Source organism: Cetorhinus maximus, chromosome 2, assembly GCF_964194155.1.
Source record: "Cetorhinus maximus chromosome 2, sCetMax3.hap1.1, whole genome shotgun sequence".
Taxonomy (NCBI): domain Eukaryota; kingdom Metazoa; phylum Chordata; class Chondrichthyes; order Lamniformes; family Cetorhinidae; genus Cetorhinus; species Cetorhinus maximus.
In genome coordinates this window covers 164993844-165020938 of record NC_135880.1, presented here as the reverse complement: position 1 = coordinate 165020938, position 27095 = coordinate 164993844, and positions in this window count along the sequence as shown.

Genomic DNA, 27095 nt, shown 5'->3' with positions numbered 1-27095 from the left:
ATCCTTCTGGTAATGTGGCGACTAGAATTGCATGCAATATTCCAAGTGTGGCCTAACCAAGGTTCTATACAGCTGCAGCATGACTTCCCAGCTTTTATACTCAACCTGGAAGAAGTTTGTGATCTAATGGTTTTTAAGCAAGTGGGACCAGAGGTAACACAAAATGTTGGATGTCAAGGCTGGTGGGGTCAATGTTTAAGACAAGGTAGCCCCCATCTTGGTTCTAGGAGAGTCGAAGGTGTGAGGGCAGAAGTGCAGGAAATGGAATGGAGATGGTCAAGGGTCTTGTCAATACAGTGGAGAGGAATTCTCAGTTTTGGAAAAATAAAGACTTAATGGAAGCCCCGAGGTGGAAGATATCAGAACAGGTGCAATGGAGACAAAGGGCTGAATATTCCTGCTGTTATGATGATGGGCTTGGAGGCGGGGACTCAGAGCAGCTGCTTGCACCACAGAGATGGACAGTCAATTAAGCTGTTATGGACCCAATCAGGTCTGATTTTGCGAGTGCTTTTGCTGCTAGTGAAGTGCCCTCACCCCTGTCCCAGCTGGACAGGTGCAGTGGCTGCCATCTACATGGAGAGGCCTCCATCAGGCAGGCCCCGGGGCCATCTGATCCAGAGGCAATATACCCCAAAGAGTGGTTTGCTAGCATGAAAGGCCACACTCACAACTTAATCAATGCAACAAAATGGGTTTCCTCTCCAATTTAAGGGCCCTAATGGCTTCACCCCTAATAATTTAATACAAACTTACGAATGCAGATCTGACCTGCTTTAGCACCACCCGCCTCTCCCAAAGTGGCTGCCGAGGCTCCAGAACTGCCCATCCTCTGATTGGACCATCAGAGAGCCAACCCACCATCCTTAATAAGACGGCAAGCGCAGAGGTAGCCATTTAGGAGGCCACTTCAGGAAATGTTTCGCCATGAGGTGGGCTGCTGGTTTGTACGGGCTCGGGATCCCCATTTGGTCCTGAAGTCAGAATCCCATAGCCCATAGGAAAATCCATCCCAAAGAAACCAGGAGAATTAAATCATCCTTTCAGGAATCAGTGTGGAAGGAAATGTAATTAAGGTAGCTGTGAGAATTGGTGAGCTTGTAGTAAACTTTGATTGACAGTCTATCCCCTGAAATGGAGATAAAGAAGTCGAGAGAGGGAAGAGTCAGAGATGGACCATGTGAAAGGGAAAAGAAGCAAAGTTGATGAAAATTTCCGGTTTGGGCCGAGACCAGAAAGTGTGTTATGATCCCCATAGGGACTTTAAAAAGCAATTGAGAAGCTGGTACATCAATATTTCGCTTTTTCTGATTTTTACTGTAACAAACAAACCAAAAGAAATATTGAACTAAACACTTTTTTGTGGGCAATTTATACCTGAAACTGCAGAACAGAACTTTCCCCTTTTACATTTAACATAACCGAAAATCGCACATCATTGTTATAATTTACACTGTCACTTAAGCAAACATTCAACTCTCTGGGAACCAGTGTTACGACTGGTTCCTGGGTGAGGTCCCCCAATTAGTTATGATCCCGGATGAGGTACCCCAAATTGTTATGCTTCTGGATGAGGGGGGATGAACTGGCTCCCCTTCTTTATTAAACCCCCTTGGTTGGTCGCAGCAAGGTTAATTTAAAAAGGATCCCTTCCCTCATAGATACCTTTTCCCAGTCCAAATATATTTGTGCTTTAAAAGGAGCCAACTTAATCAGGCTTTCTTGAGTCAAAGAAAGAATGAGTTTATTAGTTACTAAAACACGAGAAAAATTTTTTAAAAATGCAGCACACATACACATTAATTAGAAGTGAGAAGTGAGTCCAAAAATAAAATTTTTTAAAAGATCAGTCTTTGGCTTGTCAGTGAGAAGTAGATGGCAAAAGATTGCAGCCGTTAGGTTGGATGATTCCAGTAGAGCTGACTTTGGACAGTTGAGCAGTTGGTTTGGAGATTCTTGGTTCTGCAGGTTAGCTGAAAGGAATTGTCCTGTTTCCTTTTCAACTGTGGCTTTGCTGACTTGTGACTTGCTTCCAGCAATCAGAGAGGAGAGAGAGACTTGTTAACCTGCAAGCGCTGGGATGCCTAGTTGATGATCTTCAGCTGTGACCTTCACAGCACACATTGGTATAGTCGAAGCAGAAAACCAGACTAGCAATCACAGACCAGGATTGTAGTTGCCTTTTAACCCCTTTTCCTTTGTATTCCTGGATGGGGAAAACAAACATGTCTTTCACCCAGATCTGCTTTCTTTCAACTCAGATCATGTCCTCAGTCAGGGAGACAACTCAACAGGAGATGGTGCCTGCTAAGATGGTAATCAGCCTCCATTATCCATTTTTGCATTACATCTTTTCTTTTGAGGTGTCCCTGTCTGAAATAGGCCTCGACACACTTTTAGGTGCAACATTCCATTCTCTGGACTAGTTGGTCAAATTTAATCCACATAGGAATTTCCCAGCATGGATTACCTTACAACCTCAGCCAGCTTTTGCTTGTACGTCCTTTTTTTTAAAAAAAACACATGTCTTAATTAAAAGTTCAATATGTCCGTAAGCAATTTGGGGCTATGATCCTTGGTCATGACACTTCCCCCACACGACGAATGGAATGAAATTCATCCTCATTTCATTACAGAAGGAGAAAAAAATTAAATATAAAACAACAAACACACTCACACACACATTCATTCTCCTAACCTTGGTCAATATTACTCTTTCAGTTCTAACCGGGTCTCTAAGTACTGGACAGGGCTCCTCCAAAAACATTTGATTTCCCAGCAATGGGCGTGATTTTTTAGGTGACACGGTTAGAGAAATAAATTCCAGCGGAATAACCTGGCAATCTGTGTCTTAAACTTTTCCACAAATGTTAACAGGTTATGGTCAGTATAAACTGTGATCTCTCTGTATCCATTTTGGGTATCTCAAAGTGTTTGAGAGCCAGTGATAAACCTAGGGCTTCCTTCTCCACTGTGGAGTGGTGCCTCTGATGCATGTTTAGTTTTTTTGGAGAAGTACCCTAATGGTCCCTCTACCCCTGATTCATCTTCCTGGAGGAGGACAGCCCCTACCCCAATGTCACTCGCACATCGATGGCTACTTTAAATGCTTGGTTAAAGTTCCGAGCTGCAAGGACAGGCTCACCTATTAAAGACCTTCATGTTTTCGAAAGCTGTTTGGCATTTCTCAGCCCATAATACCTTTGTTTTTTTCTGTAATAGGTATGCCGGTGGGGCAGCTACTGTGCTGAGGTTTTGGGCAAACTTTTGAGGTAGAACCCACACATCCCCAAGAACCTCATGACTTCTCGTTTCATTGTGAAAATGGGGAACTGTGCTACTGTTTATAACTTTGCAGCCCTCGGCAGTGCTTGTCCTTGACCCACTACGTGTTCTAGGTAGGTCACTTGAGGCTTAGCGAAATCGTTCTTTGTAAGATTGACCACTAGGTCAGCTGACCTTCTGAAAGAGGACTTCCCGTTCTTCTAAGTCAGTTTCCCAGGTGTTGCTGTGCACCAGGAGGTCATCCAGGTACATGACGCAATTGGCTACAACTGCCACAACCTGGTTCATCAGCCTTTGAAAGGTGGCTGGGACATTTCAGAGTCCAAATGGCATCACTCGACTGGTATAACCCATCTGGAGTTACAAAGGCAGAGATTTCCTTCGCGCGGGCCGTCAAGGGAATCTGTCAGTATCCCTTGAGTAAATCTATCTTTGTAATGTTGGCTGCTTTACCTCCCTATCTATGTAGTCTTCCAGCCGGGGTATTGGGTAGGAGTCGGCTCTGGTCACTGCATTAACCTTTCGGTAACCAAAGCAGAGCCTTGTGGAGTCGTCCAGCTGGGGCACGAGCACAACTGGAGAGCTCCAGCTACTGTTGATAAGCTCTATTAGTTGGTGCTCCAGCATGTAGTTAATCTCCTCCCGAACTTGAGCCAGGTTTTTTGGGCCTAGACAATAGGAATATCGTCTAATGGTAGGGGCCTCTCCCACATCCACAACTTGTAGAGCTAGTGTGGTGCAGCCTGGCTTGTCGCTACATAAACCTTTAAATGCAGTAAGCAGCCTCGTCAAGTCTGCTCACTGTCTGCACTTAGGCGGGTGAATAAGGAGTCTAAGTTCGCTAGTATCTCCAATTTGGTTAGCGGGTATTAGGGAATTCAATATGGGCCTCACCTACATCTCCCTCCAATTCATACCCCTGCTACCCTCATCCCCTAGGTCGGTGGCAATAGGACAGATCGTTACCTGCATGTCCCCTTCTCAGCTGTGATCTTGCTTTATAATGTTGACCTGACACAGCCTTTGCTTTTTCCCCCGATCTGGGGTCTCAATTAGTTTACTTCCCCGTGCTTCTTTGCTATTCTGTATGGGCCATTTAACCGGACTTTTAAGGGTTCACCTGGTATTGGTAGGAGCACTGACACACAGGGGAGAATTTTTCCTATGGCGAGCGGACTGGGCTGGAGCAGGCGGGGGCAGACACCCCGTCATTTTACACGGGCGGACCAATTTAGGCCCACCCAGCGTAATGCGCCACCAGAAGCGCTCAGTGCTACCTGTGTGGGCGGGGGGAGGAGGGAGAGTCGGGGCCTGCGCATGCGCATGAAAGAGCGCAGCAATCTCCTTGAGGCACAGTGTCACATGAGCTGCGACATGTTTGTGAAGTTAGGAAAATATGTTTATTTATTTTAAAAAAACTTCAGGAGACTTCATCCCGCCCGTAGATGAGGTTTCCTAAAAAACGTGAAGGCCGCTTGGGCTCTTCGCCTGCCTGCGCAGCTTAAGGTTGGACGGGCAGCATTCTTAACAAGTTTAATTACATTTTTTAATGGCCTTAATAGACCGTTGACAGTTCGGCGGGCGCATTGCCGCCTCCGGTGAGCAACCACTGAACGAAATATCAGGATGACACACGATGACATCGGGACGCACGTCCGATGTCATCGCACGTCATTTTACGCATCAGCATGTCGAGCCTGCCCTCGCACACCCACCGGAAGATCCAGCCCATAGTCTTCTGGCTGAAAGGTTCAGGCCCTGGCACATTTGTCTGTTTCTTCATAGCTGTCTGGGAGATTTTCAAGTGTCCTCGGGCCACATCACAGGCTCTTATGAGTCGCCCCGGGGCACTGTTACATAGTCTAACATGGAGGCTTCCTCCTTCTGCTCTAAAAACCTCTCCTTGATTAGTTTCAGAGACCCTCACACCTGGTGCCCATAAACTAATTCAACCAGGGTAAAACCTGGTGGACTCATTGGGTGAGTTCCTGGTAGCGAACAGAAGGAAACCTAGCCCTTCATCCCAGTCATGGAGATACTCGTGGCAGTGTGCCCTGATCATTGTTTTTAGGGTTTGGTGGTACTGGTCTAGCGCCCCCTGGGACTGCGGGTGATATGCTGAAGATTTGAGCTGCATCACGCCCTGGTTACCCATGACTTCCTCGAATATTTTGGGCATGAAATTTGAGGCCTGGTCTGACTGGATCTCAGTGGCGAGACCATACCTGGTAAAGAATTGGGTTTATTCCCTCACCACTGTTTTGGCAGATATGGTTCTCAGGGGAACAGCCCCTGGGAAGCAAGTAGCCACGTCCATGATGGTAAAGGTATACTTGTAGCCACCCCCCACTCCACCGTTTGCTTTGGGTGGGGGCCCCACACAGTCCACTAACACTTTGCTGAGTGGTTCCCCAAAAGCCGGCAGGGGAATCATAGGTGCAGATCTTGTTGCAAGTTGGGGTTTTCCCTCAGCCTGGCATGTGTGGCAGGTTCTGCAAAACCTTATTACTTCCCTGTGGAGGTGTGGCCAGTAAAAGTGCTGACTGATGTGGGCTTAGGTTTTGCATATACCAACATGCCCAGCCATCGGAATTTCATGAGCTAGCCACAATATTTTTATACGGTACCTCGGCAGCACCTCTACCTTGTGGATCACAGTTCACTCCTCGTTTGCAGATCTGTGAGGGGGTTTCCATTTCCTCATCAGCACCCCTCATTTTTAATGGAGTATTCAGGGACTACGTCTGCCTCCGCTGCAGTGTGTGCAGTCTGAGCTAATGGGCGGAATTTTCCGTGTCCGCTGGCGTTAGGCGTGATCGGTGGCGTGAGCAGACAATATGGCGCGATCAGCTTCACGACGGCGTAAAACCAGTTCACGATTGTCCGCTCAGCCCACTGATGGCGGACCATGTTTCCCGCCATCGAACGTCGAGAACCTCATTATAATACATCAGCATATCATTATTAGGCCAGCCCCTCGCTCCCCCCCACCTCCTCTCTCCCCCCCTCACTCCCCCACTGGATCGTCTGTCCACGTTGGCGGGAAAGCACACCAAGGTGATTCACAACAACACGCAAAAGGTGTGCACTTGGTGGCCTGAACTTTGAGGGAATTCTTAGGTAAGTACACAGTAGCATTGTGCAGAGCTCGCCAGGGTCGCCTGTTGGACTTCAAGCTTGAGGAGCATTGGGCAGTCAGGGTTAAGAGCAGCCCAGTCATTGAGGTGACCTTTGGTGGCGGAGGTGGGGTTGGGGGGGGGGGGGGGCGGTGGTTGTGGTGGGGGGTGGCAAGGACAGCCCAACTGTTGAAAATAACATTCAAGCATTCAGGGTTGGGGGGTAGGGTGGGTGAAGGAAGTGGCCACGCATTAGGGATACCTTGTATAAAGTGACCACTCCTCTGAAGCTGAGACAGTTCAGGCACAGCCACATTGATATGACTGGAGTCGGGCTTCTAGCTTTTCTGCCCACTCAAGCAATGCAGAGGCATCAAAATGCCACCAAGTGCTCCAAAGTTTTTCACACCGCCCACGGCCCTGGCACAGACTGCAAAATGGTGAGCATTTTAGTGGACTGCAGAAAAGTTGTACGACTGCACACGCTGTACATTCTACTCGGTAAAACTAGCCGTGGAGCAGTCACTGGTGGAGGCACTCACAGCCTCTTGCAATCTCAGCATCCTGGTTTGGGCCAGTCTTCCCCATGGTTCAAGCTAACAGTGCAGCCTTGCAGCGTGGATTAGGAGAATGCCTGTGCCTGAGCTGAGAGCACTGCATGCAGACAATAGGCAAAGCTGCCGCCAATCGGTCAGGTGGACTGGGGCAGAAGTGGTGGGGTTTTAGGGCAGCCATGCAGCTCACTTATCTTTGGCCATCCAAGAGGTGGCCAGCACTCTCCGGGAAGTGTTAAGGGGCCTTCACACTTAACCAGGACAGGTCCTTAGTGCACCCATGCTAACCAAGTGATTCTGACTTTCATCCTGCCGAAGGAGTACATCAGGATCATGGAGACTGATAAACTAGCTGTATGCCTCTTGGCCCCCAGAGAGCGAAGACAACAGAAGAGAAAGCGACGGAGGCTCCTGGTTGCACAAAGGCAGGAGCAGCACCCTCAGAAAGAAGGGGCGACTGGGGCTCCCACACATGCCACTGAAGAGCCACAGCAAGCCGTTGCTGGTCGGTACCTAGCAACACCCAGAGTCTATAGCCGCTACCTGTCATTCCTGCAGATGACCAAGAACCAGTGTCACCAAAGATTGTGCATGTCTAGGGAACTGGTCAGTCACATCTGCCAGTTTTTGCAGGATTTGGTGCCATGGGGTCATGGAGAGCATCCACTGCCAGTGACTGTGAAAGTGACAGCGGCGCTCAATTTCTACGCCAGTGGTTCCTTTCAGGGCTCCACAGGTGACCTCTGTGGGATATCAGAAGCCTCCACCCACAAATGCATCCATCAGGTCATGGATGCCATCTTTGCAAGGGCACACAGCTTTGTGCATTTCACTGGGGACCAGGACAGCCAGGATGCAAGAGCGATTGGATTCACCCAGATCTCGGGTTTCCCACAGGTTCAGGGTACGATCGGCTGCACTCGCACGGCGCTCAGATCTCCATCATAACACATGGTGAACTACATCAACTGCAAGGGATTCCACTCACTGAATGTTCAGCTAGTGTGTGACCACCAGGAACGCATCCTGCAGGTGTGCGCACAGTTTCCAGGAAGTGTGCACGACTCCTACAGTCTCAGTTGGTCACAGATCCCTGAAGTCTTCCACGGTCCACAGAGGCTGCAGGATGGCTTCTCAGGGACAAGGTCTAACCCCAGAGGCAGTGGCTGTTGACACCTGCGCGGCGGCCTCAGACTGCAGCAGAGCGAAGGTATAATGAGGCTGATGCTGCAGCTTGTAACTTGGTGCACCAGACCATCGGGATGCTGAAAATGAGGTTCTAGTGCCTGGACCGGTCTGGTGGATATAGCCCTGCAATATAGTCCACAGAGGGTGTCACGCATCGTCATGGTCTGCTGCGCCCTTTACAACCTGGCACTGCAATGGGGAAAGGAGGTGGCTGAGGAGGAGATGGAGGAGCTGGAAGCCTCCTCCGATGAGGAGGACGCTGACAGGGATGAGGGTGAGGAGATCCTCGGAGGTGACGATGACGGGGATGAGGCCCTCGCACTGGCTAGACAAGGCGGTGCACTCAGAAGGCCCTCATAGTTCTAGATTTGTGGAGGATGATGATGACATGCAGTGAGGATACTTCATAGATCTTTACACAGCCTCTGAGAATGTCTGACTCCTGCCTGGCCAAGAGTCGCACGCTTGCGCTCTGTGATCAGGGTCATATCATAGAGACGCAGCCATGAAACTTTAAAAGCATCTGACCTTTTGTCTGCCTTCAGCACCTGAGCCCTTCACAAGCACAGCGTTACTGGTCACAGATGCTGAAGAGATGGGGGCCAGCCCCACCTTAAACGTGCTGAGAGCACACAGAGAGAATGATGGAAATCTGTGATGCCTGTCCACTACATTCTGGCAGCAATGACAAGCAGCATCAAGGTGCTGGCATCAGTAATGTGTCCAGGGAGTTAGAGGCCAGACCATCACTTTGGTCTGAAGGCTGCACAAAGCACAGGGAAGATGCCCTGGAATGAGACACCTGCTTTTATCTTGTGGAGAAAGATTTCATATCCGAGTGACAGGAACACTGCTCATCAGAACAAGGAGCCATAGGCAGAGAGACATTCTTAGGAGTTCATTGACAATAGTGAACATTATGTACAAGTGATTAACACCCATGTCCAGGCTGTGCAACTAATTCTTCTTAACTTTCCTAACTCTGCTGCTACGTCTTGGTGTTCCCCAGATATCCACAGCGGAGGTGGAGGCAGCCTGCTGACTGTGACGCCTTGTCTGTGATGACCTTGGCAGGTATCCTCTGGAGGGTCGGGACTTGGAGGGTCCCGGCCTGCTTTCGGGGTCCTACTGTGTGGCAGTGGCACCCTCCTTGGCCTGTGGAGCTGGAGCTGCTGAGGTCACATGAACAGGGGATTCAGATGGGCTGGACACTCATATGGACTCAAAACATTAACTCTGTTTTTCTCTCCGCAGATGCTGTTAGACCTGCTGAGTTTTTCCAGCATTTTCTGTTTTTGTCTTAGTGAACCAAATGGGTTTTTACAACACTCGACAATGGTTTCATGGTCATCATCAGACTTTTAATTCCAGATTTTTATCGAATTCAAATTTCATCATCTGCCATGCTGGGATTGAAACACAGGTCCCCAGAACATTACACTGGGTCTCTGGAATACCAGTCAACAACACCACTATGCACTGCCTCCTGGACCAAGGTTTCCATGGTGGCCACCATCCTACCAGTGTTGACCTTGGTGCGCCGGCATGCCAGCGCTATCACCTCTACCTGAACATGGACACACTCCTCCATTGTGCCTTGCAAACTGAGGAGTGCAGTGGACATCCCTTCCTGATGTTCCCTAGCTTGCCTTTGCAGCTCCAGCATCTGTGACATGACCGAGTCCAGAGGCTCATCATCTGACTCAGACTCAGCAAATCTCGGCCCTCCAGCAGTCCTCTGAGTGCCGGACGCCAAGGAGATCCCTGGCGCCACCTGCTGTGGATCAGACAATGGGATGTGCTTGATCCCACCGAGGTGTGTGTCTCTGTGCTGGTGGAGGGTGTGGGTGAGCGCTGTGACGGGACCTCAGGGAGGGTGCCTTCAGATTCCTCTTCAGAGGTTTCTTCAGGGCTTTATTAGAGGCCTTGGGTCATGGACTCCATTGACTATTTCCCGGATGTGCCTGTGGAAGCAAGTGGAGTTAATTAGTGCATAGCAGTGGCCTGTGAAACATCACATTGCTCACAGCATGGTTGTCTGATGTATGTTGCATTTCTGGACCTTCACTTGGTAGAGCCGACCTCACCATCAGCACAGGATTGGTCCAGATCGTCGCCAGCCAGCTGGATGGCTCTGTTTTCAAAGTCTGTGAGGACCTTGATTTCAGGCATTCCTGCACCAGTCTGCGACCTCTCCTTCTTGTTGTGCACCAACTTGTCTTACATGAATAAAGATGGAGAGAGTGTAAGCAGGACGCCTGCCAGGCCAGATGATAAGCATGCCTGGCCGATGTGGGTGGTGAGTGGTCCCATAGATGGGATGAGGACAATGACGGTGAATGTGAGAGAGTGAATGGCGATGTCCCATGAGCTGGCAGTGAATGAGATCCCTGTGGATGTGTAATGGGTTTGTGAGCGTGCGAGTTCAGAGTGATGAAAAGAGTGGACTTACCCTGGCAGAACGGAGGAGATCACTCATCCTCTTGCGACACTGGATGGCTGTCCTCTTTTTAAGGACGTTGGCGCTGACCACCGCTGCCATCGCCTCTCAAACTGGATTAGTGAGGTTGCTGCCCATCCTGCGGCCAGAGCAGGGGGGTGGGGGGGTATAGGGCATCCCGACGGGACTCCACAGCATACAAAAGGCGTTGCAGTGACACGTTGCTGAACCTGGGGGCTGCAGTCTTTTTGCCTTTCAGGGCCATGTCTTCTTTGCAGCAGTTGTAGTCTGGAAGCACTGAGAGGTGTGCATTAGAGTGCACTTTAAATATGGCGGCCGGCGTGATGCAGCGGTGGGGTGATGGCGGGCGGGCGAATGAGGCCCCTCTCGCCATGGAAATGGCATGTTTCCCAGGAGTGCTTAAATAATGTGGGGGGTTTGGGATAATACGGCATGAAAACCCGCCATCGCGGCCAGCAGGTAAAATATCGTTTTATCCATCTGCTACCGCACTTAGTGAAAACCTGGGAAAGTTCTGCCCAATGTTTTTAACAGTGGGACGGCTTGCTGGGCCATTGCTATTTATTTATCTATTTATTATCCCCTTAGGGTCTTCTAGACTCCTGATAAAGGTTTCAGATAACCAGACCTTAGGGTTTTCTGTCTGCAGTGCCATTTCAGCCTCGACTGACAAAGGTTGTCTGGCCATAAACCGTGTTACCACAGTCAGGGAAAATGCCAGGCACTTTCTCCTGCAGCTGTTCTGTCTGTCTCCCTGACCTCAGTGGGTTTCTCTGAGACCACTGAGGATGCTATTTGATCGTGCCAGGTCATTGCCGAGGAGCAGGTCGACCCTGTCCACAGGCAAACTGGGGACAACTCCTGTGGTCACTGGTCCTGACATAAGATCGCGTACCAGGTGCACCCAGTATAAGGTGATGGGCATGTACCCTTCTTCAATGCCCTTTGCCAACACCTTGGCACTTACTGCGCCCTCTGGTGGGAAGATCATGCTTTTTCCCAGCAGTAGAGTCTGGCTGGCCCCTGTATCCCTCAGTATCACTACAGACTTACTCGCCTCACCCTGGGAAAATGTGGCCACCCTTCCTGTGGATACAAAATCCTTGTAACTCTCAGGGATTTGTTTAACCTCACCTGCACTCTCAGGAGTGCCTCTACAGTGATTCACAGCCGCAGTCAGAGCCATAGCCTGGTCTGCTATGCTCTCTGACTGACTCCCATTCACTGCACCAGTAAATCCCATTGATTTTTCCCATAACCTCCAGCAGTTGGCCTGGACATGCCCTACCTTTTGGCAGTTAAAACATACAGGCTTCTTGGCCTCACTTTTCATCTCAGCTCCGCCCTTTCTGTCCTGAGGAGGGCCCCCAGCATTTCCTTCTCTCCCATGGGTGGTCAGTGTCCTATCACTCTCTCCACTTCTATCCTTTCCAGTTGGTTGGGGGTGACTCAGGGAGGGTCTCTTCTGGAACAAGGATTTGTGGATCAGCTCATAATCATCAGCCAGGTAACCATGTTACCCTCTGTTCCTCAAGGTGTGTTCGTATTGGGAAGGGAATGGAGTTTTTAAACTCCTCAAGGAGAATTATTTCACAGGGGTTTTCGTAAGTAGCTTCTGTTTTAAGGGCCCGGACCCACTGGTAAAAAACAAGTTGCTTAAGCCTTTCAGATTCCAGGTATGTCTGGTCCGGCCATTTCCTGAGGGTACGGAATTTCTGACGGTGCACCTCCGGCACTAACTGATATGCACTTAAAATAGTCCTTTTTGCTGCCTCATAGTCAGTGACACTTTCCTCAGGCAAGAGGGAGTAAACCTCGTGAGCTTTCCCTGAAAGTTTACTCTGCAGTAATAGGGACCAGTGTTGGACTGATCACTTTAACTGCTGTGCTGACCGCTCGGAAGAGATAAAGAAGGCTTCCACCTCTGCTTCATCAAATTTAGGGATTAAATGAGAAAACCAGGTTGCTTCAGCCCTTAAGTCTGAGCTAGTGGTATCTTCAAGGAACACAGTAGGATTCCTGTCCCTCAGCTCGAGCTGTTTTAGTTTAAACTCCCTTTCCCTCTCTCTGCCCTGAAATTCTCTCTCTTCTCTCCAGGCCCTTTCTTGTTTTTCCTCTTTCCCTCTTTTTCTCTCCCCTTCCTTTTCCCTTCCTGAAATTCTAATTTCCACTGCTCCAATTTTAATCTCTCTACCTCTACTCTATCCATTTCATCATCCTCAATTTCCACCCGGAGACCTTTGGCCACCCCTTTTAATATTTTGAGTTTTCTGGCTTTTGGGTGAAATTCTAATCCTAAGTGCCTCGTTAAATCTTTTAACTATTCGGGGGACTGAACTTTTAAATCCTCAAAGTAACTTCCCCTAATTCACCTAGAAAAGCATTGGCATCAAATGGGGACATTTCTACACTTTAATAATACAGACTCAAGAAAGCCTTTTTGCAGTTTTAAAAATTGGTTTCGAAGAAACAATTTGTTTTTCCTGCTCTAATTATTTTGGAATAATGTGAACAATTCCGACACAGAGCCCCCAATTTGTTACGACCGGTCCCCAGCGAGGTCCCCCCAATTGTTATGCCCCCGGGTGAGGAGGAATGAGTTGGCTCCCCTTCTTTATTCAACCCCCTCGGTCGCAACAAGGTTAATTTAAAAAGGACCCCATCCCTCGTGGATTCCCTTCCCAGTCCAAATATATTTATGTTTTAAAAGGAATCAACTTAACCAGGCTTTCTTGAGTCAAAGAAAGAATGAGTTTATTAGTTACCAAAACGCAAGAAAAAGTAATAAAAATGCAACACACATACTCATTAATTAGAAATGAGAAGTGAATCCAAAAATAAAATTTTTAAAAAGACATACAAATCAGTCTTTGGGTTGTCCGTGAGGTTGTCTGTGATGCTGAAACATTGCAGCCGTTAGGTTGGATGATTCCAGTAGAGCTGACTTTGGACAGTTGAGCAGTTGGTTTGGAGATTCTTGCTTGGTTCTGCAGATTAGCTGAAAGGAATTGTACTGTTTCCTTTTCAACTGTGGCTTTGCTGACTTATGACTTGCTTCCAGCAATCAGAGAGGAGAGAGAGCTTTTTTACCTGCAAGCGCTGGGATGCCTAGTTAATGATCCACGGCTGAGACTTTCACAGCACACACTAGCATAGTAGAACTAGAACGCCTGACTGGGTAGCAGTTGGCTTTTAACCCCTTTTCTTGTGTATTCTTGGAAGGGGAAAACAAACATGCCTTTCGCCCAGATCCACTTTCTTTCAACTCAGATCATGTCCACAGACTGGGATATAACTCAACAGGAGATGGTGTCTGCTGAGATGGTAATCAATCTCCATTATCTCAGCAACTACAGGAGATTACAGTTCAGTTTTTGCATTGCATCCCTTCCTTTGAAGTGTCTCTGTCTGGAGTAGGCCTTGACACCCTTTTAGGTGCAACATTCCATTCTCTGGACTAGTTGGTCATGGGTAATCCACATTGAAATTTTCCAACATGGATTACTTTACAGTCTCAACCAGCTTTTGCTTGTATGTCCTTTTTTAAAAGGACAACTTACTTAAAAGTTCAATATGCCCGTATGTAATGTGGGGCTATGACCTGCTGTCATGACACCAGTTCAATGTGATTATTAGCTCCTGAAGATTTACCTCCATTACTTTCCTTTCTCAGGCTGGTAACTTTTAACCCCTGAACCATGTCTGATGGTGGGAGTTATACTGGAGATTCTCTCTCTAGGTCAAGCTAGGCAAATCTTCCAACCTTGTTTTAAATCCTCACGAATTTGGTCTTTTTAACCTGAGTATGAGCTTCCACCCGCATTCTTGTGTGTGAACTATAGAGACTTGCCACCACTATCTTCTCACTCTCTCTCAGATCCTGGCAGACTGCCCTGTTTGTGAGTTTCAGGGATATTTTTAGGACAGCCTGTAAACGGATCCTACAAATGGCTTCTGTGGACCCTTCCCCTCTCAAAGCCCATCTCTGTGGCAACATGAATCACATGGGCCTTGTATCCAGGTAGAAATGCTGATTAGCCATTCTTTAGACTCCAATATGATTTTATCTTGTGTTACACTCCTGAGGGGGATTAATTTAAACAGCCCTGATTTCTCCTCTCACTACCCGTCGGTAAACAGATTTTTGATTTCCCCCTTTATAAGCGGTGGCATATTTTCCCCAACCCTTCAGTTTTGGAGTTACTCAATCCTCTATTAATAACCCTACAGCAAACTCAAGATAAGGTAAAATAAGAGGGGTAGTTTATCTTACACACACGCACAAAACGCGGGAAGGGGTTTTGCAATGTTGCCCCTTTTGCATTCATACAATAAAAGAGGAATAAGGGAAAGAAAGAGGTTCAGGGCAAAGACCACAATAAAAGTAAGAATTATGGTTTCATGTGAGTCCAGTGTCCAGTAAGTCAATGTCCAATGATTGTTCTTTCAGGTCGCTTTGCCTGGCAGTAGTCCTGGTCTTGGTCCAAGGAACTGGGTTGCAGGTTGAGTCCGTTGAAGATGCAGCAAATTATTCGTGTATCCTGGGTACTAGTTCGCTCTGTAGGTGAAATACAGGGTTCTATCTGGAAGAGAGATGGAGGTCAAAGGCAGGCTGGCAGCCTGCTGTCTGGTTTTCTCTTCTGAGGTTAAACTGCAACTGAAGTTTAAATTCAAAGACTGTCTACATAAAGGAATTCAAACAGCTCGAGTCTGAGTTATGTGACAGGGTGGTTTGAGGTCGAGCTAACGAGGCACCCTTGTTAAAGCCCATTGTGTTTTGTGCAGGTAACTGAAGAACCATTAGTACAACATTGAAGATGACAAGTCCCAAACAACTCTGCCTTTGTCCAGACCTGGCTGGAACAGACGTATCAGCCACAAATCCTTTGTGTTAAGTTGGCTGGAGTGTGACAGCGTGGTTTCAGGTCCTATTACATTCCAGGAGGTTTGATGTGTTGACCTATATTCATATTTAAATGCTCAGGAGTTTCCAGAACTATCATCATGTGCTCAGCTGGAGCCATTTTATCCATCCAACAATTGTCCATTTTGAAAAACAGGAAAAAAAAATAGTTTTAGGAAGTGGCCAGGCTGATGTAGATATATATGTTTTTTTTTTCTTTGTGTCTCCTGGACAGGACACTTGAAAGCAAGTACCAGCTTAGAGTATAACTGTTTACAACTTGACATTCTCAACATCTCCCTGGGGCTTGGAAACTAACAGTCCATCCACTGCCAGAACAGATGCTTCTCTCATTGTCTTCAACCTGGGCCTCCCTCCAAACTTTAAGAATCAAGCTAACCAGATATACTGTCAGCAAAATTCAGAACAGGTCACAAGGTCCTGTCATTCTTTCATGTTATCCGAAATTAAAACCACAGTCCTAAAATATAACCATCTTATAAAAGCTTGTAATTGTAACAAATGGGAGCAATATAGTTATCAATGTATTGGAAAAAGAAGTGGGGGAGGGGGATTCCTGAGTAGGATTTGAACAAAGAATATTCCATGTATCCCATGAAAATGCAGGCAACATGCAATTTTTCTAAACACAAGTTCCACTCCCAAAATAGCCAATCAATGAAAAACCACCCTCGTCACCTGTGTTTTCAAAGCTAATTAACGGGCAGAAATTTTCGCTCAGCGTGCAAGCACGCACACAGCATGCTTGAGAGTAAAATAGCGCGTGGTGTCGTCGGGCAAGCCTCCCGATGTCATCACGCACTTGTACGATAGTTTGGTCAGCAGGCGCACGCGCAGGTGCCGGAGCTGCACCCGCCATTAATTAAGAGGCCAGTTAAGGCCTTAAAAAGTCAACTGACACCGATTTTCCGTTGCCTGTGCAATTTCACGCTCGTCACACAGGCAAAACGGGCGGGCGACCAGCTGACAATTTCCAAAACCTCATCGACAGGCAGGATAAAAAGGGTCAGCAGCATTGCCGGTGTGAGTAGTCAGGAGTTTGGTAGGCAGTTTGCTGTTGGTGACTTATTGGTAAATGGCAGCTTCATCTCTTTGGAGTTTCATTGTTAGCATTTCCAGGCTTCATTTCAAGGCTCCTTGGTGTCTCCAATTACCCTCGAGAATTCAGACCGTGTGGACCCTTCCAGATATCAGACAACCTTCTGTTACCTTGATATTGGGGTTGTGATCTCCACTGGTGGCACCTTCTCTGAGGAGAAAGAGAAGGGCTGAAGGGAGAGGAGGCCAGGTTTCCCTATGCAGCTCCCAGGGGAGCGATCTGTAGGAGGAGAGACGCAGGCACAGAGGGCGCAGGGCCAGCTGGCAGTCCAAGGCATTAGGGGCCACAGAAGACTCCACTATCCTGCTGCCAGGGTTTACAGGCAGCGATGCAGCTACCTCAATGTGTCAGAGGTGCAATGCCTAAGAAGGCTCCACCTCTCAAGGGAGACAGTGACCTCCATTTGTCAGATGATTGGGCCTGAGATCAGCTCCGGCTGTGAGGGTTGACACCTCATGCCAGTGGCTCTGAAGGTAATGGTGGCCCTCAACTTCTATGCTCCGGCTGTTTCCAGGTGTCAGTGGGGGATCTGTGTGGGGTCTCCCAATTGTCTGATCATAGTTATGTCAAGCTGGTGACAGAAGCTTTATTCAGGTGGGCATTGACTTTCATTCGTTTCCATATAGACTAGGCCAGCCAGGCTGAGCGAGCCAGAGGGTTTTCAGCGATTGCTGGGTTCCCCCGCGTCTAGGGTGCAATCGACTGCACACATGTGGCCAGCAAGGCACCAGCGGGTCAACCGGGTGCCTTCATCAACATGAAGGGGTTCCACTCCATGAACGTGCAGATAGCAGATAGGATGCAGATTCTGTAAGTCCATGCAAGGTACCCTGGCAGCTCCCATGATGCATACATCCTGAGACTCTCCCAGATGCCGAAGCTCTTCAGTGATCCAGCCCAACTGGATGGATGGCTGCTGGGTGACAAGGGCTATCCCTTGAAAAGGTGGCTTATGACGCCTCTCCGCCACCCAAGAACAGAGACAGAACAGCGTAATAATAGGAGTCATGCCTCCACATGGGCAGTGATAGAGAGGACCATAGGTCTTCTGAAGATTCTCTTCTGATGTCTGGACCATTCAGAGGGAGCACCACAATACCCCCCAGACCGGGTGTCACTGATTGTGGTTGCATCCTGCGCTCTCCCACTGGAGGAAAAGGATGTTGACGTAGCTGTACAGACCACAGATGATGAGCCAGTAGTGAGTCAGAAGAGGAACACGGTGAGGAGAACGGTGAGCGTGTGGAGGCAGACCTCAGTAACCTCCAGGGAGGCAGGGACACCAAGGACGCCTTGATCCAATGCTCCTTCAGCTAGTTTACCAAATAAGCACTACCGCCTCATGCCAGGGCTGCCACTTTCATCCCAGATGCCTGAAATGACCCTTTCCTTTGACCCCAAAGTCCACTCAGTGCCTGTGTAATAAAGTTTTGAGCCACCCACGTCCAGCATTACATACTGGCGTACCCTGCACCACATTAAATAAAAAAGCTGAAGCATACTCAGGCCATTACGACAAAAGAAAATTTACCTCATGATGACAGTCAAAACGAATTAACAGTACCTTCTCTGGTCTTCAACCCCAGATCAGTTAAAATAAACAAAACTTTGCACAACAGAATATCTCCGGTGACCAATCCCTCTTGTGCTCATGGTGCCTTAAACTTACATTTGCGAGTGCTACGTCTTGGTGTCCCCCCACCTCCTTCGCTGGCAGCGGCATTGGAGGCAGCCTGCTGACTCTGCTGTCTTGTTAGCCTTGATGACCTTGGCGATCGTCCTCTGGCCAGTGGAGCCTGTGCTGGCCCCGCCTGGAAGGGGGCAGCCAGTGCCACGGCTGGCATCTCCACAGTTGCCGCAGCCGTGTCTGATGCCACGGTCACTGGCAGAGTGTCGGAGGAGCTGCTGCTGTTATCCAGAGCGCCCTGAGAGAAGCCCACAGAGACGACAGGCAGCTCGTGCGCCAATATGAGATCACTCTGGACCTCCCTGCTCACCATTGATGAATGGGCACCTAGCTGGGATACTGGGTGCCTCATCCATCTACCAGATGGACACTGACCACCTGAGGTCAGTGCCTGTATGAAGGCTTGCAGGTCCGAGCGCAACCCCAGGAACTCCTGATTTTGACCCTGGAGCTGTCTCTCCATGACAGTCGCCACTCTCTCAATGGAGGAGGCAGTGCGCTCAGCCATGAGGGTCAATGCAGTGCTCACGCTCCGCATGGACTCCTCCATAACAGAGACCATGACACACATGCCCGCATGGATCTTTGCCAGATCCTTCCACACATCTCGCTGAACATCCAGCATCTGCCACCTAATGGACAACCCCAGAGGCTCATCATCTGCCTTCGACTGAGCATCGTCCTGGTTTCCAGCAGTCCTCTGACTGCCAGCGCCCAGGGCACTCTCTGCACCTCAAGCGAGTGTGAAATGCCCTCACCGGTGTGCCCCAACATTCTAACCAATGATCTAATGCCCAACCTTTGCTGGTATCTGCGCTGGTGCCTCATTCAGGGAGCAGGTATGATGCAGGTGCATGTGGAGCCTGGTGGTTCTCTGGCGTCAGGGGTGGGCTTTCGGGGTCCTGCAATTGGGTGTGTGGTGGAAAACCAACAGAGAACAACGATATGTCATTAGTTTAAGTCATCACACTGTCACTGTAAATGCCAGGTACCCTGGTGAGACAATAGATATCTGCATCATGGTGCCATCGTCTTTCAACGATCAATGGGGAATCCAGTTTTGAGGGTCCCATCAACACAAGAATGTTTGCACCATCTGAAACTCTCACCTCTGTGCACTGCACTCTTACCTTCGTCAGAGACCCCTGCCTCTCCACAGCCAGTTGATCAAGGTGCCTCTCCAGCTCCAAGGCATCCTGCTCTTATCTGGTTAGGATTAGAAGGTTAGCGGGGCCTCCGCCAGTCTGCGACCTTTCAATATTGTTATGGGCCATCTTGTCCCTGAAAGGACATAGGAGCATTGATCAGTCTACACTCTACCTGCAGCGCCATTACAGCCTGGCCAACCCCACCTGAGTAACACCTCACAGGGCACATCCAAGTGGTGGCCCTCAAGCCACAAGACACTCAGTCCAAGCAGCCAGGGCTCACCCCCTTGGCCAGCTCCGGTGATATTGACAGTTGGGACTCAGACTCTAACACCCCTGAGCTCCACGGGAGGTGGGGGGGATGGACAAACCTTAACGCTTCAACACACTGATCCATGCCAACATAGTACCCACCCTTCCTGAGCACAGCAGGTCGTTAAACCTCTTGCGACACTGGGCCCAGGTGCACTGCACAACATCATGACTGCTGACTAGCACTGCCACCTCCTCCCAAGCTCTTTTTGTTAGGTGCGGTGGTCTCCTCCATCCATCTCTAGGGACAGGGTTCCCCTCCAGGCAGCCACCTCCTCCAGGAGGACCGTGAGGCACTCATCAGAAAACTGGGGAGCCAAATGCTACCCGACCTGCCCACCCGCCTGGCGTCTGCAGCCGCATTCGAATCCATAATTTGTACTCTCTTGATGACAACACCGAAGATGTCTTCGTTGCCAGCAGCCTTTCAGGGCCTGACTGTACCGGTTTTAACCCTGCCATCAGGTTGCCATTGGAACCAGTGGCCAACAGGCCCCCGCTCCTTCCCGGCCATTGAGGAGCCACCATTCATGCTCGGCGGGCCTTAATCGGTCCACCAGAGTGAAATCGCGGTCGGGGACCCGTTTTCCAGCCGGTCCTGGGCCCACCGACAGTGCCCGCATGCCGAACGCAAAATCCTGCCCAATGTTTAGCTGGTCCATCTAAGCAGCTCAATTAGTACCCGCGTAAGACAATTCCAGTGAAAAGCTTTTTTTAAAATTCATTCATGGGATGTGGGTGTCACAGGCTAGGCCAGCATTTATTGCCCATCCCATCTTGTTCAGAGGGCATTTAAGAGTCAACCATGTTGCTGTGGGTCTGGAGTCACACGTAGACCAGACCAGGTAAGGATGGCAGATTTCCTTCCCTAAAGGACATTAGTGAACCAGATGGGTTTTTACGACAATAGTTTCATGGCCATCATCAGACTTTTAATTCCAGATTTTTATTGGATTCAAATTTCACCATCTGCCTTCACTATCGAACCCAGGTCCCCAGAGAATCAACCTGGGTCCCTGGAATACTGGTCCAGTGATAATACCACCATGCCACCACCTCCCCAGTGAAAAATTAACTACACAAAGGTTATAACTTGGTGGTTCCTCACTCACTCACTCACTCTAAATCCCCTCCCCTCATTAAACTTCATTCTCACTCCACTGGCCTCCTGCAACATAATTGATTCCACACATAAAATTATTAACTAAACTTCTGGTTGTGGCATAGGAGATAGCCTTGTAATATTGATAGCAAATTGTCTGGAATGTAAAAATTAGGGATTTGGGATTAAAGAGATGTTTACAAATTGGCAGGCATTAACAATTTGTGTTTCTTAACAATTAGTGCTGGGTGGCAACTTTGTACTAAAGATCTATAAATGATCTGATTTTGAAACAGAAAGCTGCACATCCAACTCTGTGGATAACACTAAGCCAGCAGTTGTAATGAATTGTGAAAAAGGGTTTAACGATTGAAAACAGATGCAGAAAGGTGAAAGATGCCTTTAAACATAAAGCTTAAGAAAATAGACTTTGGGCAAGACTACGGGGAACTATGGGGGAATAGATAAACAAAGTGATTTTGGGTGGCAGGTCAATAAGTCATTGAAAATGGGATCACAGGGGCAAAAATGATCTGAAACAAATGGAATACTGGGATTCATCATGATGTTCGGAAGTCCTCCTTTAATCCTACAGAGCACTGGTCAAAACTAATCTGCAATATTTAATTCAGTTTTGGCCTGTGGAAGGATACATTGGTGTCACAGACAATTCACAGCAGCAATACCTGGGGTGAAGGAATTGACTTATGGCGAGAGATTGGGTAAACTTGGATTGAATTTTCTGGAAAAGAAAGTTAATGGGTGATCTGGTTGAGATTTTTATCATTGACAAGGTAGATGGAAAATTACTTTTTTCTCTGGTCAAAGAACTTAAAACAAGGGGATATAATCCTCCAGTCTGAGTCAAAGTAAACACAGAAAAAATATAACTTTACAAATTCACCGACCTGTTACAGCACAGAAAGGGACAATTTGGTCCATCATGTCTGCACCAGCTATTGTGAAAATGTGGAAGGCACTATGCCAAAGATGAAAAGTCAATTAATCTTTACTTGGGAATAAGGGATATTAGAAGAAACCATAGAAACTAAAATTAGAAAGATGAAACTCCAAGGTTAACAAAAATAGTAGAATTTTGATGGGCTAAATGTTCTATTCTTGTTTCTCTGGTCTTTTGACCATTCAGGGTAGCAGAATTTACTCTGCTTCCCAAGTGTGCAAATATTCATACTTCATTCATACTTAGGGGGAAGATGGTGGAGTAGTGGAAATCATTGGACTAGTAATCCAGTAGGCTCTGCTCTGGCTACGCGGGCTCAAATCCCACCATGGCAGCTGGTGGAATTTAAATTCAATTAATAAATTTGGAATTGAAAGCTAGGCTCAGTAATGGTGACCACGAATCTATCATTGATTGTGTTGATACTTGTGAATCCCAGTTGCATGCTTGTTGTGGGATGGCCGAGTTGGTACTATAGATAGAGTTGATCAGCAGGCACTTCTTAGGTTGAACACATTCTGTCTATTTACAAGGTACTCAGCAGCTACACAAGTGTGCTTCTACACTAAGCTCTATCTCCATACTTCAGCTGCTTCTAACTACTGAGTTAGCCCATGCTACTCATCTATTGGTTAGAGGAGATCATATGATCTTCCTTTATAACATCCTTCTTAAAGGTATACTGTACATTACATAAAACCATAATCACCACATCCCTCCCCCTTCACTCGGAAACACATTTTACATTTACAATTACAATTTTCTCAAAATAACAAATTATTTACACAGATCAGTAATTTACAAATTCAGTCTTTCTGGGGGTTCCCTTTGGCATTTAGAACATCTCAGCTCTACAACTTCAGATGCTTTGTTAGGAACCTCATTTTCTGGAATTGTCTGAACATCAGGTTCTTATGTGGGCACCTGCAAATCTGTTTCTTCAACTCTTGTAGGTACATCCGACACTTCAGACACATCTGTACTAGATTGAGTTCTCTCAATAGGAAACGTTGACCCAGTCGTGAACACTGGTGGAATAATTTCTTGCTGATTTGTTTCTCTCTACCTTAGATGATCCACATGTCCCTGTATGACTCAGCCTTCCACCTCCACGTGGTAAGATAGAGGTCCAGTCACTGCACTTATTTCACTCAGTAACCACTTTGGTCCTTCTCCAAAGTTCTTCACATACAGCATCTCTCCCACGGTAAATTTCTTCTCACAACTATACCAGTCATATCTAGTTTTCTGACTTCCCGATTCCTTTTCAACATCCCCCTAAATTCAGCATTATTAAGCTCAATCTCATCCTGAAACAGCATTTCATCCATAATTCGGTAGCTGTGACACATATTTTTGTATGAGGGGTGGTCCTATAATGAAAAAGAAAGCGTGCTAGCTTGGTTACTAGGGAATCTCCAGTTAACCTTTTCATGCCTGGCTTGAATGTTTGAACTGCCCTTTCGGCCCATCCATTTGAGGAAGGGTGGTACAGTGAAGTTTTTACGAGTGATACCATTGAAGTTGATAAACCACTGAAACTGAGCACTCATAAATGCCATGTGTTATCAGAAACAACTACTTCTGATAGTCCATTAATTGCAAAACTTTAACGTAGCTTCTCAATTGTAGCAGAAGACATTGGTGACTTCACCTCATATATGTCCATCCATTTTAACTGGGCATCAACAATGAGCAGAAACATTGTTCCCATGAAAGGTACCACATTGTCAATGTGTAATCATTCCCATGGTCTTCCTGACCACTCCCAAGGGTGTAACAGAGTTGTTGAAGGTAACTTTTGCAATTGTTGACACTGCACACAATTCTTCACTAAGCTTTCTATTTCTCCTCGATGTGCACCATGTAGTTCAATTAACAATGGCTTTTTTTCCTTTGGAGGAACTAACATTCGTGCTCCCCACAATAAGATACCATCTTGGCTGGTCATTTCATGTCTTCTGTTAAAGTACAGTTCATTTCATCTGATACAGCTTCTTGTGACCAACCATGAAGCACGTGTTCTGGTACTTGAGATAGGACGGTCCCTACTTGTCCAGTCTAGCACATACCACCGATGAATCTAGAAATTTAACAATAACACAAGTTCTTGTGGAACTGGGACATCCTCATCACTTTCTTGTAAAGGCAAACGACTAAGTGCAATGGCGTTTGCAATTTGATTTCCAGGCCTGTGTACAAAAGTATACTTGTATGCTGCTGGGATTAAAGACCATTGTTGTATTCTTGCTGAGGCTATGGGTGGTATAGCCTTGTCCTCACTCAACAATCCTAGCAATGGCTTGTGGTCAGAAATGATAGTAAAATGATGGCCGTTTATGCACTGGTGAAATTTCTTGACACCAAAGATGATTGACAGGCCTTCTTTTTCTATCTGTGAGTATCCCTTTTCTGCTGTGGTGAGTGTTCTTGACACACATCCTATAGGCCGTTCCATGCCATCGTCCATACGATGGGTGAGTACTGCTCCACTCCATAGGGAGATGCGTCACATGTCAAAACCAATTCTTTCGCCTGGTCATAATGTACTAATAGGTTGGACAAGTGCAACAATTGTTTCACCTTAATGAAAGCTTCTTTCTGGGGTGCCTCCCAAGACCAACGTTGGTTCTTCTTGAGTAGATAATGCAAGGGTGCCAGTTGTGTAGATAAATTGGTTAAGAACACCCAAAATAATTGATCTTTCCCAAGGATTTATTTGAGCTCAGAGGCATTCTTTGACGCAGGTGCTTCTCTTATGGCTCTCACTTTCTCCTCAACCGGGTGGAGGCCCTGTAAATCTACCCGGTGGCCCAAATAGATTACCTCCCTCACTTGGAAGATGTACTTTTCTTTTTTTAAATGCATTCCAGCTTGCAAGAAACATTTTAAGACTTCTTCTAAATTTGCCAAATGCTCCTTTTCAGTTAGTCCTGTCACCAGAACATCATCTAAATAAACTTCAAAGTGGGGTAGTCCCTGCAGTAAACTTTCCCTTGTTCTCTGGAAGATGGCACAAGCTGAGGAGACGCCGAAAGGCAATCAAGTATATTGGTACAACCCCTTGTGGGTATTAATTGTGACAAATTCCCTGGAGGCCTTATCTAACTGTAATTGTTGATAAGCACAACTCATATCAAGCTTCATGTAGGCAGTTCCACCTGCCAACTTGGCATACAGGTTTTCGTTTTTGGTAAGGGGTGTCTGTCTAGCTTAGCTACTTAATTAACTGTCAATTTGTAGTCTTCATAAATTTGGGCACTTTTGTCGGGTTTAAGTACGGAGACTATTGGTGCTGCCCATTCTGAGAACTGCACTGTATAACACCCAGTTTCTCTAATCTGTCCAGTTCAGTTGACCTTTTCCGGCAATGCACAAGGCACTGGTCTTGCCTTCATGAATCGCAGGGTTGCCTCTGGATCCACATGAGTTTTTGTTTGCAACCCCTGGATCTTCCCAAGTTCATCCTTGAAGACTGAAGCATATTTTTATAGTAGCTCCACATCCATTCTAATAGTTCTGCCGTTTATCTTCACAGTTACATATATTGGTTCTGTCTTTCCAATCTTCAAATTAAATAATGAATAAATATCATAATTTGTTGCTTCAGGCTCTTCTACACTGTAAATCTCATGGCGTTTTCTCTTTTGTTTGAAAGTCTGCCTGATTCTTTCCTTGCACTGTCTCATTATGTGTCCATTCCAATGACAATAAAAACATTTGATTCATTTGAACTGCCAATCGTTATAAGACTGCTCTGCACCTCTGCTGCAATTAATCTTTGTTTTCGCTGCTAAGTCATTTCTTTTTAATTTTCCTGCTAGCAGTGGCTGTTTCCTGCTTCTCAGCAGAGTCTTGCAGTTTCATGCCCTTTTTGGCTGGGGCTTCCCGCCCAACAGTTGACGGGCAATATGATCGGCGCAGGCTTGGAGGGCTGAAGGGCCTGTTCCTGTGCTGTACTTTTCTTTGTTCTTTGTTCTAACATGGAGGATGGTGCAATTTTGCGCTCCCTGTATGGCTTTTGAATCCTTTACTGTGCTTTCCATGGCCAATGCTATCTCTCGCGCCTTCTTAAAATCCAAATTTGTTTCAGACAGTAATCTCTCCTGAATCGTGTCCTCATTCATACCGCACACTAAATAATCTCTGAGCATATCATTTAAAGATGCACCAAACTCGCAATGTTCTGTTAACTGTTTCAAACTTTCCACATAACAAGCAATTGGCTCCCCTGGGGCTCTATTCCTTGGATTAAACTTGAAACGTTGTATCATTACCAAGGGCTTTGGATGGTAATAACCCTTCACGAGAACCACCAATTGATCAAAATGGGTGCCATCAAACTTCGAATTAAGCTGTAGGCTTTATTCCCACATGTAGATATGAGGATCGCCTGCCTCTTCTCTTCCCCCGTAATCTCTTTCGCTTAGAAATAGAACGCGAGGCGCTCAATATAATGAGACCAATCGTCTGTGGCTGGATCGAAAGGATCAATTCTTCTGAATTGTGGCACTCTATGAGGGGATTTCTTTGAAGATTTGGAAATTCTACTTACGATTACTGTGCGAGGTACAGCCAGATTTCATTTCTCTCAATCTCTTTTGTTAAGTGATTTTATATTCAACACTAATTCATTGTATCTTCCTTCTATCCTTGCTTTTTCCTTGTCTCCAGTTTGTTGCATCCTCATCGCAAGTTTGCTAGGCCTTCGCTTTATCCTTGTTTTATCCTTGCTTTATCCTCGTCACCAGTTTGTTGGGGCTTGTGAATCCCAGTTGCACGCTTTTTGTGGGGTAGCTGAGTTGGTACTATAGATAGAGTTATCAGCAGACACTTCTTCGGTGGAACACATTCTGTTTATTTACAAGGCACTCAGAAGATACAAAAGTGTGCTGCTACACCAAACTCTATCTCCATACATCTGCTTCTAATCCAGACTACTGACTACTGAGGTAGCCTGCGCTACTCCTCTATTGGTTACAGGAGGTCATGTGATATTCCTTTATAACATCCTTCTTAAAGATATACTACACATTACATAAAACCATAATTACCACAGATTATTATAAAAACCCTTTTGGTTCACTAATGCCCTTTAGGGAAGGAAATCTGTTGTCCTTACCTGGCCTGGCCTAGATGTGATTCCAGACCCACAGCAATTTGGTTGACTCTTAACTGCCCTCTGAAGTGACGTGGCAAGCCACTCAGTTCACGGGCAATTAGGGATGGGCAGCAAAAGCTGGCCTTTCCAGCGACGC